Consider the following 11,364-nt stretch of genomic DNA (forward strand, 5'->3'; position numbering starts at 1 on the left):
TGGTTCGCAGCTGCCTCTTCTTCCTAAATACAGTAAGAGTTTTAACAACACCAGGTTAAAGTCCAACAGGTTTATTTGGTAGCAAATACCATTAGCTTTCGGAGCGCTGCTCCTTCGTCAGATGGAGTGGAAATCTGCTCTCAAACAGGGCACAGAGACACAAAATCAAGTTACAGAATACTAATTAGAATGCAAATCCCTACAGCCAACCAGATCTTAAAGATACAGACAATGTGGGTGGAGAGAGCATTAAGCACAGGTTAAAGAGATGTGTATTGTCTCCAGACAGGATAGCCCGCAAGTCCAGGAGACAAGCTATGGGGGTTACTGATAATGTGACATAAATCCAACATCCCGGTTTAGGCCGTCCTCATGTGTGCGGAACTTAGGGATTCGCATTCTAATCAGTATTCTGTAACTTGATTTTGTGTCTCTGTGCCCTGTTTGAGAGCAGATTTCCACTCCATCTGACGAAGGAACAGCGCTCCGAAAGCTAATGGTATTTGCTACCAAATAAACCTGTTGGTCTTTAACCTGATGTTGTTAAAACTCTTACTGTGTTCACCCCAGTCCAACGTCAGCATCTCCACATCTTCTTCCTAAACACAGCCTTTCCCATTCCTCTCCTTGTTCTTATTACTCTGCGAAACATTCCATCGGCACATATTACACTTCCTAAATGCTGGAATTCTCACCCCTGCTGCAGCTCTTTTACTTGTCTGACTATATGAATGTTTCTTGGTGATTTTGAGATATAGAATCACAGAGTTTTACAGCACAGAAGGAGGCCATTTGGCCTGTTGTGTCTGCACTGGCTCCTGAAAGAGCTACCCAGCTAGCCCCATTCTCCAGCCCTATCTCCATATCCCTCTCAATTCATTGCTTTCAAACATGTATCCAACTCCCTTTTGAAACCTCCGATGGAATCCGCCTCCACCTCTCTCCCAGGCAGCACATTCCAAATCCCAAACACTCTCCGAGTAAAGAAGTTTCTCCTCATCTCACTCCAAGCTCTCTCAATGACCATCTTGAAATTGTGACCCACCCCCCTCATCATTGACATACCAACTAGTGGGAAGAGTATATCCTTCTTCACCCTTTGAAAATTGTTCATCATTTTGAACACCTCGATAAAGGTCACCTCTTAATCTTCTCTGCCCCAAGAAGAATAAGCCCAATTTTTCTAATCTTTCCTTGTATCTAAAATTCCTCATTCCTGGTATCATTCGAGTAAATCTCCTTCGCACTCTCTCTCGGAATTTAACATCCTTCCTTAAATAAGGTGCAAGTCTGCGAAAATGCTGGGGGCAGCTCACAAGAAGTCGCCACACTCCAGCGCCATCTTGAAAGGTGCCTGGCCACCTTCAGAGAATGATGCACTTGAGGTTCCTCTGCTCCTGTACTCCCCTCAAGGTTGTACCATTGAGCCTGGATTGTCTCCCCATGTTTCTTCCACCAAAATGCATGATCTCATATTTCACTGCATTGAAATTCATTTATATGAATCAGGTATGAATCTGATATGAATCTAATACGAAATTATATGAAATTATATGAATCATTTTGGTTTTTCTGATGTTCACTTTCATTCCAAAGTTCATGTCAGCTGTCACTGGTGTATCCTCTGGTCCTTGTAATCCTTCCTCTGTGCTTACTACACATGCTTCTGTCATCTGCAAATCTAAACAATGTTATCACCCACCATCACCTCCCACCACCAACCCAACCCCCCATTCCCCCCCACCCCACCCTGCTCCGTCCTGCCCTGCCAAAACACCCCGGAACCCCCAATCCTAACTCAGTCTAACAATGCATATCTGTATATCATTCAATGATAAAAATAAAAGGTAAAACCATGGGTGGCACGGTGGCACAGTGGTTAGCAACGCTGCCTCACAGCGCCAGGGACCCAGATTCAATTCCGGCCCCGGGTGGCTGTCGGTGTGAAGTTTGCACGATCTCCTCCTGCCTGCGTGGGTTTCCTCCCGTTTCCTCCCACAGTCTGAAGATGTGTGGGGAAGGTTGATTGGCCGTGCTAAATTCTCCCTTCGTGTCAGGGGGATTAGCAGGGTAAATAGGTGGGGTTACAGGGGGAGGGCCTGGGTGGGATTGTTGTCAGTGCAGGTTCGATAGGCTGAATGGTCTCCTTCTGTAAGGATTCCACGATTCATATGACATGCTAATACAGGTTAGAACCAAACTTCTTCCTTCCATACAGATGAAAGTTAAGGTTAGCACATCTGTAATGTGTTCCATCTAATGTGAATTTACCCGTATTTTCACAGATTGGTCATCACTAATTGCAGAATGATGTACAAGTATCCTTTGATAGCGTGTGAAGAGGAAGAGGAGGGCAAACCTCTGCCACTTAGTTGCTGCTGACATCCATCTCTTATGTTCATTTTGTGCAGTGAAAAAGTATTTTCTAGCCAGCTCCATATACTGAAGCAGAACCAGTAAGGCACAGTATTGAACTGTTCCCTTGGTCCCGTCACTGTCACTGGAAGGCAAAGCCCAAGATACAAGGCGGAGGCAATGGCCTAGTGGTATTATCGCGAGAACTAGTAATCCTGAAACTCAGCTAATGTTCTGGGGATCTGGGTTCGAATCCTGCCACGGCAGATGGTGGAATTTGAATTCAATAAAAAATATCTGGAATTAAGAATCTACTGATGACCATGAAACCATTGTCAATTGTCGGAAAAACCCATCTGGTTCACTAATGTCCTTTAGGGAAGGAAACCTGCCATCCTTACCTGGTCTGGCCTACACCAGAGCCACAGCAATGTGGTTGACTCTCAACTGTCCTCAACGGGCAACTAGGGATGGGCAATAAATGCTGGCCAGCCAGCGACGCCCATGTCCCATGAATGAATAAAAAGAGATGCAAGAACCCACCCATCCAGCAGTAAGGATACTTCAGCTGCAAGCATTTAAACAATTAACCAGAAAGTAAATCAAAGAAAAAGATTTAATAAAGAAACTTTATTACTCCACCACGGGAGGCCACACCCTTGACCATACAAGCTCCCTACAATTCCCATCTGCTTTTCATTTATACCGGATAGGTATATGACCCTCATGATGGGGAGAAAGTATCATGAGGGTCAGCTGACCCTCACAGCATATTACCATTGGTTACATTATAACAGATCCAATGTTATCATTGGTTACATTATAACAGCCCCCAATCCCACGCCCAACCACCTCCCTCTGACAGGTAAAGGATACCGCGGAGTTCAGCAGTTGACATAAAGGATGTAGGGACCAAGTACCATGGAGTCCCTGTGCACAAAGATAGATTCACTCAGTAGGTTCACAGACAAAAGCATCAATGACCATGGTATTGCCAAGGGCATGCATTCTCCTTTACTCAGCTGTTTTCTTGTTTGAGTGAAATACATTTTACACAACAGATGTTCTTTATCATGCATTAATTGGGCTTTTATTTATTGGTGTGAATGAGCAGATTCTGCATCATTAATGCCAATTATGTAGGTGTAGAATGCATAACACACGGCAAAACGAATTTGGATATGACATGTACAAGCACAAAGTGTGCCTAAACATTTCTGCATTTTCAGAGAGCGCAGATAGTGAAAAGTCTCATTTTATAACATACTTACAAATGTAAAGTGTATATAATTATCTCCAATATTTCAAAGTGTTTTCAGCAAAATAAATAGCTAAAGATGATTGAATCAAACTTGAGGCAACACATAAAAATAATGGAAACGGGCCTGGAAAGATTTAAATAGATTAGAATAATCATAAAACATGGTGGTTCGGCACTATTTTAACCATATTTGATATCATTACATTAAAAACAAAACTCATGCTACATTTAAATTTTAACAACAAAATATGGCCTTTTTTAATTGCAGACTGCAGGACGCCTCGGTGATCTGTGTTAAAAGTTTATTTCTTAGTGTCACAAGTAGGCTTACATTAACACTGCAATGAAGTTGCTGTGAAAATCCCCCAGTCACCACACTCCAGCGCCTGTTCGGATACACTGAGGGAGAATTTAGCATGGCCAATGCACCTAACCAGCACGTCTTTTGGACTGTGGGGGGGAAACCAGAGCACCCGGAGGAAACCCAGGCAGACACGGGGAGAACGTGCAGACTCTGCAGAGACAGTGATCCAAGTCGGGAATCGGACCTTGACACTGTGAGACAGCAGCGCTAACCACTGTGCCACCATGCCGCCCTGTTACTCTTATAATGGAACTTGCATACTGCATCTAAACTTGCAGCAACAAGTTCAGGATACTGTAGAAGGTCAGGATATTGTAGAAATTCAGGATATTGCAAAGGTTTAGGATATTGTAGGAGTTCAGGGTACTGTAGAGGTTCAGGATATTATAGAAGTTGAGGTTACTGCAGAGGTTGGGGGATACACACTTTCACATGCATGTCATAGTCTGGAGCTATGGATGGTGATGGCGGAGGATCTAAATTTCCTTCCATCATAAGGATGACCAGGAATCTCTCTTATCCTTACCGCCAGCCATTGACTTGTGTTGAAAGGATTTGCAGGTTGACACTCCACCTGTTTGGCCATGGTATGAACGCACCTTCCTTGGCCATCCTGGGTTGGGACTTTAAAGCCAGCGCTTCTGGCTCAGAGGCAGGCATGCTACCCACTGCAGCTGGTGAATATGAAAGATATATTATGGAAAAGTCAGAGAATCATTTTTAAATTGGATGATGAATTTAGGAAGTATGAGTACAAGTCCAACCATAGAATCATCTAATTATTACAGAGAAGAACCAAGCCCTCCGCACTGTCTGCAAGAGGAGTTTAGCTGCTCCCACTCTCTATCCTTTCTCCATAGGCCTGAAAACATTTTCCTTTCAAGTATCCATTCAATTCCTTTTGAAAGCCACAATTTAATCTACCTCCACTCTCCTTTCAGGCTGTGCATCCTGCATCCTAGGTCCTTGCTGCATAAAATGTTGTTCCCCATGTTGCCTTTTCTTCTTTTATCAACTACTCTAAATCCGTGTCCGCTGCTTTTCGATCCCTCCATCAATCCAAACAGTTTCTCACTATCTATCCAACCACTCATGATTCTCAACTCCTTGATCACATTTCCCCTCAATCTTCTCTGCTGTAAGGAGAACAAGCCTAGTTTCTTCAATCCATCCTCGCGATAGTAGTTACTCATCCCTGGAATGATTCTAACAAACCTTCCCTGGCTCCTTTCCGAGATCTTTGCATCCTTTCTGAAGTGCAGTGTCCAGGAATGGAGACAATGGCCTGTAACTTCCTGGCTCCCCTACATCGGGATTTGGGAACGTACCCCAAAGATGCACCGGGAATCCCTCTCGGAAGTTTCCAAGTAAGGGTTTACCTGGAAATTGTCCGGAAGCTCCATATTTTTTTTAGGGGAGGCACGGTGGCACTGCTACCTCACAGCGCCAGGGTCCCAGGTTCGATTCCCGGCTTGGGTCACTGTCTGTGCCGAGTTTGCATGTTCTCCCCGTGTCTGCCTGTGCTTCCTCCGGCATGCTGGTTAGGTGCAGTGACCCGAACAGGCACCTGAGTGTGGCGACTGGGGGAATTTCACAGTAACTTCATAGAAATCATAGAAACTCTACAGTACAGAAAGAGGCCATTTGGCCCATCGAGTCTGCACCGACCACAATCCCACCCAGGCCCTACCCCCACATCCCTACATATTTACCCACTAATCCCTCTAACCTACGCATCTCAGGACACTAAGGGCAATTTTTAGCATGGCCAATCAACCTAACCCGCACATCTTTGGACTGTGGGAGGAAACCGGAGCACCCGGAGGAAACCCACGCAGACACGAGGAGAATGTGCAAACTCCACACAGACAGTGACCCAAGCCGGGAATCGAACTCAGGTCCCTGGAGCTGTGAAACAGCAGTGCTAACCACTGTGCTACCGTGTCGCCCACTGCAACTTCATTGCAGTGTTAATATCAGCCTTATGTATGACTAATAAATAAATTTACTTACTTATTTGAAGTGCTAATTACCTGTGGATAATTGTGCTGCACTGGGAATTATCCAACAAAGTGATTTAAATCAATAGGTTAGGATGGTTCTGCCAGTTTTGCACTCATAGTTACTCTGAAAAAGTTAGAAAAAATAAAACCACTTCTAACTTCAGCGTAAATACCCAGATTTAGCCTCATATAGACTCAGCTAATCACCCCCCTGGGGTATTGCCAACCTCCCACCCACACCTATGGTATTCCCCCCACCCCTCCGACCCACAGCCCCCCATGGATCCCACCATAACTCCCTCCAACTTGTGGGCCTCGATGTAAGTCCCACTGCACCGGCCCAACCCTCTGCCCGGCCCCCAACATACCAACCTGGACCCCTGCCAGGATGTGACCCGACCCCCCCAAGACCCCCCCGACTCAACCAATGCCTGAATGTGCCCCCCCCCTCCCCCCACCCCCAACCCGCTCCTTCCCCTGTACATCGCTCCGACGCCTCACCTCCTCTCAGCAAAATTCCACCCATTTAACGGGACCTCCTCCCTGGGCCCTTAAAACCTGCTTTCCGGCAGCCAGTGCGATTAAAAAGGGAACTCCCTGAGCTCGCTGGTGTTGCACTCCTCTTCAGAATGTTTCAGTGAATCCAATATGTCATTACTTCATCATTTACTATGGGCGGAATTCTCCGGTCTCATTCATCCCTCCCCTGCTGCCAATGAGAAGGCAGAATTTGGCGCTCAGCCAAAACTTCATTCACTGCTGCGGCATTGGAGAATCCCAGCCGCGTACAAGGTCGGAGGTTTCCAGCGTATGACTTTGGCAGCATCTTCTTCCTTGGTAAAGACAGATACAAAGTATTCACTTCGTACCTCTGTCATGCCCTCTGCCTCCCCCGCGTTGGCCTCCATTTTGATTCCTAATCAGCTCCATCATTCTCTGATTTATCTGTCTATAGACAAATAGACAGATACTGGATTATGGATTTCCTTTTTAAGTTTATTTATTATTGTCACAAGTAGGCTTACATTAATTAACACTGCAATTAAGTTACTGTGAAAATCCCCTAGTCGCCACACTCCGGTGCCTGTTCGGGTACACTGAGGGAGAATTTAGCACGGCCAATGCATCTAACCAGCACGTCTTTCGGACTGTGGGAGGAAACCGGAGCACCCGGAGGAAACCCACGCAGACATGGGGAGCACATGCAGACTCCGCACAGACAGTGACCCAAGCCGGAAATCGAACCTGGATCCCTGGCGCTGTGAAGCAACAGCGCTAACCACTGTTGTCAACATTTTATGTTAGCGACCAGTTTGTCCTCATGCTCTGCTTTGTATCTCCTATTTTCCTTTTCACTTCCTTACTGAGCGTTCACCATTCCACCTGGTTCCAACTTGTATGATGAACATTATCACCTGTCAAACCCACCTGTCTTCAGCCTCACTTTACTCGCTATCTCTTTTGGCACCAGGAAATGTAGATTTTGGCTGCCTTACCTGCCCTCCTTGGTGGAATGCACCGAGACTGGAGCTGGACCACCTCCGCTTTAAGGGCTGCCCATTCTTCGATTACGGTTTTAGCTGCAAATCTGTGATTCCAGTTTTCCCAAGCCAGATATTTTCTCAATCTGCTGAAACTGGTCCTCCTCCAATTACGTATTTTTACTCTCAGTGCGCCTTGTCCTTTCCCATGGCTAACCTCAGGCTGGATTTTACAGCCCCTTCGTCAGCTTATTTGTGGGCATGGGTGTTGGTGAAATGAAGTGAGTGTCCCTCCCACCACCTGCCTGACCACCGCTGACCTGTCTCCCATATTAGGATGACGTCAGACGGCCCGGCCAGCCTCAGGCTGTTGAGGTAAATAACCGATTAATGGCCACGTAAAGGCCTCATTCTGCCCTTGCCACCATCTTACGTGTGACAGAGGAAGGTGGAGGCAAGGCAGGCAGCTCAGCGGCTTTCACTGCGGGGCTACTAACAGACAAGAAGGGGAGGTACCTCCTTTGGTGGTTCCGCTGCACCCATTGGTGGCAAGCTGCACCATTTTCAGACCACCTTTCAACCTGCTCCACCCAGCCTCCCCCCCCCCCCCCCAACCCCTCCCATGCTACTGTGCAGAGGGACCTGGGGGTCCTTGTGCATGAATCGCAAAAACACAGTTTGCAGGTGCAGCAGGTGATCAAGAAGGCAAATGGAATGTTGGCCTTTATCGCGAGGGGGATGGAGTATAAAAGCAGGGAGGTCTTGCTGCAATTGTACAAGGCACTGGTGAGGCCGCAACTAGAGTACTGTGTGCAATTTTGGTCCCCTTATTTGCGGAAGGATGTATTGGCCTTGGAGGGAGTACAGAGAAGGTTCACCAGGTTGATACCGGTGATGAGGGGGTTAGCTTATGAGGAGAGATTGAGTAGATTGGGCCTGTACTCGTTGGAGTTTAGAAGGCTGAGGGGAGATCTTATAGAGACATATAAGATAATGAAGGGGCTGGAGAGGGTAGAGGCAGAGAGATTCTTTCCACTTAGAAAGGAAACAAGAACTAGAGGACACAGCCTCAAAATAAAGGGGAGTCAGTTTAGGACAGAGTTGAGGAGGGACTTCTTCTCTCAGAGGGTAGTGAATCTCTGGAATTCTCTGCCCATTGAAGCACAGGAGGCTACCTCGTTAAATATGTTTAAGTCACAGGTAGATAGATTTCTAATCAATAAGGGAATTAAGGGTTATGGGGAGCGGGCGGTTAAGTGGAACTAAACCACTATCAGATCAGTCATGATCTTATTGAATGGCAGGGCAGGCTCAAGGGGCTAGATGGCCTACTCCTGCTCCTATTTCTTATGTTCTTATGTTCTCCCACCCCCTGCCCCCCTCAACCCCATTGCTGACATCTTTCAGTCAGGCCTGTCTAAAATAGCAGACTTACCTCTGAGTCTGGGCCCCATGACACCTTGGGCACAGCCTGCAATCCCAGCGATAGCCACCACCAGACCCTGGCGCTGCTGGGACACAGAGTTGCCAGTCAATCTGATTGGCCAGCAGCTCTCTAAGACACAGTCCCCCCCCAGTGAAATAATTAAGTATCAGCATGGCGGGTTGGGGTGGGTGGGCAGGGGCACCCACCCCGAGTCTGCGTGGGTTTCCTCTGAGTGCTCTGGTTTCCTCCCACAGTCTGAAAGACATGCTGGTTAAGTGGATCGGCCATGCTGAATTTCCCCTCAGTGTCAGGGGGATTAGTAGGGTAAATATGTGGAGTTACAGGGATGGAGCTTGGTTGGGACTGTTGTCAGTGCAGACTCGATGGGCCAAATGGCCTCCTTCTGCACAGTAGGGATTCTAGGATTCTAGACTTCCCGGTTGGATGGGCTCCAACTAAATTTCCCTCAGGAGCAAGTGAGGAATTCACGTCCCTGTAAAAATCCAGTCTCGAGGGGCCAAGCGGCCTACTCCTGCTCCGAACTCATCTGTTCATTCAGAGAGCCAGTGCAGAAATGGTTGACCATCTGGCCTCCTTCTGCACTGTAACTATCCTGTGATTCTGTGCATTGGACAGCATGTTGTTGAGTTCTACCTTCGCAAACACTGGGAGGAAATGTTCGCAGTGCATTCACATCTCTCATTAATCCATTTTCCAGCCTTATTTTTTGACTTTTAAGTACTTAAAGAATTTCTTACCTGTGTACATTGCCTCTGGACGCCCTGCCTCCATTGGTAGACTGGCTTCATAACACATTAGTAACAAAGTTATCCATTGGTGGTTTTTCAGTGACATCAAACTTCCCTTTTCACCTTTATCTGTTATCATTTTGACCCACTCATAGAGTCATAGAGTCATAGTGGTTTACAGCATGGAAACAAGCCCTTCGGCCCAACTTGTGGTGGGGGCCTGGAATGCGCTGCTAGGCAAGGTGGTGGAGGCGGACACACTGGGGACATTTAAGACTTATCTAGACAGCCATATGAACGGAGTGGGAATGGAGGGATACAAAAGAATGGTCTAGTTTGGACCAGGGAGCGGCGTGGGCTTGGAGGGCCGAAGGGCCTGTTCCTGTGCTGTATTGTTCTTTGTTCTTTGTCCATACCGTCCCTTTTTTAACCCCTAAGCTAGTCCCAATTGCCCACATTTGCCCCATATCCCTCCATACCCATCTTACCCATGTAACTGTCTAAATGCTTTTTAAAAGACAAAATTGTACTCCTTGTGAAATAAAAAATTATTTATTGAAGATGATAAAATTATGTGTGGCATTAAAAAAATGATCTGCCTCATCCTCAGAACCAGTGACCAAATCATTGCTTCTGGCTTCCATATAGAAATGTATAAGAATCAAAAGTTAGATAAAAGAATATTAATCGTACTATTAGCATTCTGATAGTCATGGAATTCCGTGATTGAGGAATTTGTCAAACAATGTCACAGTTGCTGCAAAATAATTCTAAACACCGGAAATTAGTCAGAATGCTCCACGGTATCATAGAAACATAGGAACATAGAAGACAGGAGCAGGAGGAGGCCATTCGGCCCTTCAAGACTGCTCTGCCATTCATCACAATCATGGCTGATCATCCAACTCAATAGCCTAATTCTGCTATCCCCCCATAACCTTTTATCCCATTCATCCCAAGTGCTATATCCAGCCGCCTCTTGAATACAGTCAATGTTTTGGCATCAACTACTTCCTGTGGTAATGAATTCCACAGGCTCACCACTCTTTGGGTGGAGAAATGTCTCCTCACTTCGGTCCTAAATGGTCTACCCCGAATCCTCAGACAGTGACCCCTGGTTCTGGACACCCCCACCATCGGGAACCTCCTTCTTGTAGCTATCCTGCTTAGTCCTGTTAAAAACTTGGGAGTCCTAGTTAAGGATTCTCTTAATGTTAACTTGCAGGTTGAGTTGGTCGTTAGGAAGGCAAATGTAATGTTAGCATTTATTTTGAGAGGACTAGATTACAAAAGCAGGGATGTACTGCTGACACTTTATAAAGCTCTGGTCAGACCACATTTGGAGTATTGTGAGCAATTTTGGGCCCCGTATCTAAGGAAGGATGTGCTGGCCTTGGAGAGCGTCCAGAGGAGGTTCATGAGAACAATCCAGGGAATGAAAGGCTGAGGAGCGTTTGAGGTCTCTGGGTCTGTAGTCAGTGGAGTTTAGAAGGATGAGGGTGGATCTCATTGAAACTTGCAGAATACTGTAAGTCCAAAGATGTGCATTCTAAGTTATTTGGCCGTGCTAAAATTGACCTTAGTGTCAGGGGGATTAGCAGGGTAAATATGTGGAGTTACGCAAATAGGCCCTGGGTGGGATTGTAGTCAGTGCAGGCTCAATGGGCCGAATGGCCTCCTTCTGCACTGTAGGGATTCTATGATTCTATAATACTGAAAGGCCTG

The sequence above is a fragment of the Mustelus asterias genome, chromosome 9 (assembly GCF_964213995.1).
Source record: "Mustelus asterias chromosome 9, sMusAst1.hap1.1, whole genome shotgun sequence".
Classification (NCBI taxonomy): Eukaryota; Metazoa; Chordata; class Chondrichthyes; order Carcharhiniformes; family Triakidae; genus Mustelus; species Mustelus asterias.